The 5,247-nt window shown below is 37.6% G+C and overlaps 1 long non-coding RNA gene across 1 annotated transcript in view; it reads left to right on the forward strand.

The window, feature by feature from the left end:
• The first annotated feature begins 2,460 nt into the window (after positions 1-2,460).
• The window catches only part of LOC309874892, a 26,401-nt gene continuing 23,614 nt past the window's right edge, over positions 2,461-5,247 (forward strand). The window contains exon 1 of the long non-coding RNA XR_014316937.1: positions 2,461-2,506. This is a non-coding gene — a long non-coding RNA (uncharacterized lncRNA). The remainder of the gene's footprint in view (positions 2,507-5,247) is intronic.

Below are 5,247 nucleotides of genomic sequence, written 5' to 3' on the forward strand. Positions count from 1 at the left end.
GAGGGGCAGCAACTGGGTTAGGGTAGTGCAGAGAAACTTCCCAAGGCAGTTTTGTCAGCAAAAATAACATTTAATTGCCCCACAAGTCTTTCTCTGTAGTCAACATTACAGCAGGGTCTCATTCCAAAGCTGATATTCATCCCATCTCTCTGTCACTGCACTTTTATACGTGGATATACATACATGTAAATACAAATATCAAATATGTCTGTGTGTGCACATCTGCATTTGGAAAATATAGTTAGTGTCTCATTAAGGTGTGAGATTTTTTTTTTCTTTGGCAAAAGCAGAAAACAAAACCAAACACACACAGGCAAGATGATCTGTTTGGAGATGGTTTTAAAAATGCCTGAGAAAACAGAGCGGAATGTTTGTAAAGACCCATACAATAGAGTCCTAGCTGCCTGCCATACCAACGTTCTTCTATTGAATGAATGTGTGCTTAAGTATGGAGCAACAACAGCCCATACACATGAGCAGGGAAGCAGGTGGCAGGCCTCTCCATTAAAATGGACAATTACAGCAATCCCAAACATTTTGTGGTGCTTTAACCAAGAAATACCAGAAATACCTACTCAGGTATCCTGAGTACATCCTTTTTTTTTTTTTTTTTTTTTTTTTTTTTTTTTTTTGTGCCACCTTGCACCAAATAACCCACTCTTCCCTGCTTGCTAAAGCATGTTCTGTGTCTGTCATCTTTATAGAGCTTGTGTGTGCTCAGGTACAAAATATCGGTGTGTGTACAGCTTTCCTCCCTATCCCCAGGACAAACAGCAAAACAACCTGCCCCACAAGATGAAGCAATTGGTAGACCTGGAAAGAGGACCTGGGTCTTCGGGCTCCACGCTGCCATGCTATGTGATTGCTTGTACTGGTCACTGGAAAGTCCCATCAGGAATTCTTTCCTAAGAACTGATAAGAATTACATCCTCATTATTAGATTATCTTAACTTTATTTATTTATTTATTTTCTTACGTTAAATCTTCTCAGTACTTTGTTACCTGGGGAACTTCTTTAACATTCACCTGTCTGAAAATAATCAGGGAACTGAAACACAAATTACTCCCAGACAATGCAAATACATGGCATTTTGCAAATGAACCTTACAAGACTTATGCATGTGTAAGAGCATATTCCTGATGCAGCCACTATAGTCAATTAAGCTGGTGGTGACCATAATACGTTATATTGTATGTCAGAGGTTAATTGTCCTCATCTTTTTGGTCTTTATCTCAGCAGGTCCTCCTGAGCACAGCCACCTCCTTTCTCCCTCTCTCCTGGGCAGTGACACCATGAGCTGGAAGCAGCTAGCTAATTTGCTATCCTGTATAAGATGTGGTAAATGCTGGGTTGCCAGAGGTAGCAGCTCACTTCACTCCAGGGAAATATGCTGAATAGATAGGGACAATATAGTATTTAGCTTTGGTTTTTCTTACTTCTCCAAGCAAGTAATAGCAGGCTTGGAGGGCATCCTGTGAACACTGTGGTATAGGAGCTGCCCCATGATTTCCTGCCTTCAGCTTGCTTTTAGGTCAGCACTTGCACCTCTGAATTAAAATTATTTGTGTTGCTTCAGTGCCTCAAACATGACAGACATTCCACAGACAAAGGAATGAACAGCTGTTCCCTTGAAATAATTCAAAAAAAAAAAAGGTATCCAGCTCTCACTGAAGGCCTAATCTTCAAATGGAACTGTGCACTGATATATGAAAGCAGGGAGTGTACTGTTTTTATCTGTCAATATAATTTATTTCCAACCACAGCTCTACCTGGCTGTTGTTAGATACACTCATTGCATTCTGCACTGTACAGCAGAAATGGGACAGGGGAAGAATGAATAGATGAACGAATCACATTGGCTGTGAGTAAGAAGAATGTAGAATTCCTACTGGCCAAACATTCAATATTTGAACCAAGGAACAGTCATTGAAGGTTCGTAGGACATGAGCTTTGGACAGATAAAATATTTTTTTACTTTCATAAAAAAATTCTTCTATAAAACATTTTTATGCAGTGATAACAACATTCTGAAATTTGTTGTCAGAGATGTGGAGCCAGATATTTTCAATGAATTCAGAAAGGGGTGAAGCTAGCTTGTGGACCACAAGTCCACAAGAATATGCTATGACAACAGGCAGAGATACACCCTCTGACATCTGATGCAGCAACAACTGTGGAAGCTTAAGAGCATGAGGGAATGGACTGCAGATAGTGGTCAGGCTTGGGTGTGCTCCCTGAACAACATCTGATAATTCTTCTGTTATTGTTTGCATGCACACACACACCACACCCCATTTGTAGATATTTGTTGACAGATTTAAGAGAACAGTTCAATTCTCCCTCACCCCCACACCCCCAACTTTTTTTTTTTTTTTTTTTTTTTTTTTTTTTTTTTTTTTTCTGGAGGGTGGAATCATAAGTGTAGTGTGAATAGAGGAGAAGAGATAAGTCGAGGAAAAGGACAAGATATTATCCTCAGTGAAGAGGGATGACAGGCTCGAAACGGTATGTAAAACGGGAAGAAAAAAGAGTCAGCTGGTGCAGGGATTTGGGAAGGTAAAACCAGAATGATCCATAGTAGGCCAAATACGCTGTGATAAATAGACTGTCAGCTCCTGATGTGTTTACTCTTATGAGAATGCTTTCTTTCCCAATAACCAATTTAAAGGTGAATTTAACCCAAACATGACTTTTCCAAAGAAAAATATAATGTATTTGAACAGACTATTACTTAAATAGTATTTAAATACAATGCTCAGTTGCCAGAAATTGTCTCAGACCAGGACTGTTCAGAAATGAACTAAATCCTTAGAAATAATGCATGTAAATATAATTTTCCAGAAACTTCATTTCTGCTTTTCAAATAACACCCATCTTCAGTAACCTCGTGAAAACTTTCTACACCTTAATGCATAATAAATGGACCCAAATCTTCCCAGGATCATACAATGTATATATCTAGACTATTTCCATAAATAAACTCATCAAAATCTTCTGCTTTAATACATACTGTACTTGAAAAGTGGTATCCTATGCAGCCAGTGCTCTCGTGAAAATGAATAATCAGTATGCAAAAACATGACCTTTTGCAGATAATCAATAAAGGATAGAAATATTCAGTTCTAGCATTTTTCACAAAGCTATTCTGGCTTCTCAGTAGCAAACCTCAAAGGAGATCTACAAATCCCTTCAAATAATGAGTTTACAATTAAAATCTGTAACTTTTCTGGATACTAAAAAGGGACATAATGAAGATATTGCATTATTTGTCATTGCAATTTGTCATCTAACTCTGTTCTTATAGACATGCATGGCTTCTTTTTCTGTCTGTTCCATAAAGGCATAAGGTCTGTCAGCTCTCCCTGCTAGTGTGTGTCACTGCTCTTTCAGTGCTTTCCTCTCATGTGATCTAAGCAATTAGCAAAGTTAGATTAAGCTATAAGTAAATACATCTAATTTGTTTTTAGCTTTCTCTTTAATGTGATCCTTCTCATCAGACCTAGTAAAAGAATGCCAAAGTTTGTACTTTCTTTCTTTCTCTCCCTAATTATTCAGTAATTCTAGTAAAAGAAAAAAAGTTCTTACAACTTTTGTTGTAAGAAAATGCAGGAGAAGGTAGTCAGTCTTAACACTGAAGATGATTGCTGTGGAGAAGCTGAAAGCAGGGAATAAAGGGAATTTATTTCAGATACTTTAATGTGGAGTTTCTGATGGAGCATCAATATCAAGAACATACATTTCCATATCTGACTTTTTTTTATGTGAGTAGGAAGATGACTTACTCTGCCAGCTTATTCATCATCTTTCCTGGAACTGCCAGGTGTTTAAGTCTCATATACATCTCTTCACTGGAAAGAACAACAAAATTTTGCTATTGCAAATTCCTATTAACCAGTAACAGGCTTTGATAACTAATGATTTCCTATGCTGAAATATATAGCTTGAAAAAAATATATATATATTACTAATGTAATAATAGCAGCTCAAATTCCTGAGCTAGATTTTGTAGATAAAATTAAGTTTAAAGATAGATATATTCTTATACCACACACACACACACACACACACACACACAACAACAACAAAAACTCCTAGTGTTTCTCAGATCCCTCTAATAGTGTTAGCAGTATAGAAAGAAATTACATTATTAGAAAGGTCACAGACCAGTGTTTTTAAGTAAAAGATCTCCCTTGGAAATGTGATAGACTTACTTCACTAAGATATGTTTCTACAGGATGTATTTAGGGAGTGATAAAAACATTCTTTACTTTTGCACAATCTGTGAAGGCAGCTGCTTTGGGAAAGCAAATGGCAACAAGGGAGAGGAAGGAAAAGGAAAAAAATAACACTGTGCCTAACAACTTAAAATTATTATATCTTTTTTTCCCTCTCATTGTATTTTTATGCATTTACTTTGAGACTAGTGTGTTTGGTGGACTTTCTTGGCTGTGTCTGAGCTGAATATTGCATCAAGCAGCCCAGCCCAGCAGTGGTCTCACAACCCTGCTTGATGTTCCTTCTGAGCACCAGGCAGAGAAATTTCTTTTCATGCATCATTCATAAACTCACTGCTGGGATTCTACAAGTTGCTACATCTTCCAACCCTATCGCAGGGACTTTAAACAAAAAAAAAAAAAGATGACTGTAAGTCTTCTTTTGTAAAAATTGGTCACAGATGTCACATCATAAGCTGTGCTGATGGCAAAAGAAGACACTTATTTTGAATACAAGGAAAAAAGGAGCTATTTACAGTTGGGTTGATATCTTGAAAGTTTTGTTCAGTCACATTGTATGCTGTCTTGCAGTGTTATTTCACAGGTTATGCTGACCGACAAGGTACCTGTATCCTCAGCACAAATCACAGGAGAAAACAAAATCTGTACTTTATGTGGAAAGCTACTGCTTGAGAACTTCTGCACATCACTTAATCTTCCAGTCAATCAAAACCTTTTATCTTGCCCAGTTAAGTCACAGTGAGATCTCCTTCCCCTCAAATTCAACCTATTCTTTGCACCTACTGGGCTACTTTCCTCTCTTTTCTCTTCCTATATTGCTCCACAGTGGGTGGTAGATCTTTTACGCCCATTCTTTCCACCATCTGGAGTAACCATTCTGTGACTGATTGAGTTGGGCTCATTTAATACCTGATCTCATGGGATATCTGTTGTCACTGCCCTATGCCTCCTTTCCCAACGTAAAAATAAAAACTACAATAAACTTCCAACCCAGAACTTCTTTCTATTGCC

Source organism: Aythya marila, assembly GCF_965140915.1.
Source record: "Aythya marila genome assembly, chromosome: 2".
Classification (NCBI taxonomy): domain Eukaryota; kingdom Metazoa; phylum Chordata; class Aves; order Anseriformes; family Anatidae; genus Aythya; species Aythya marila.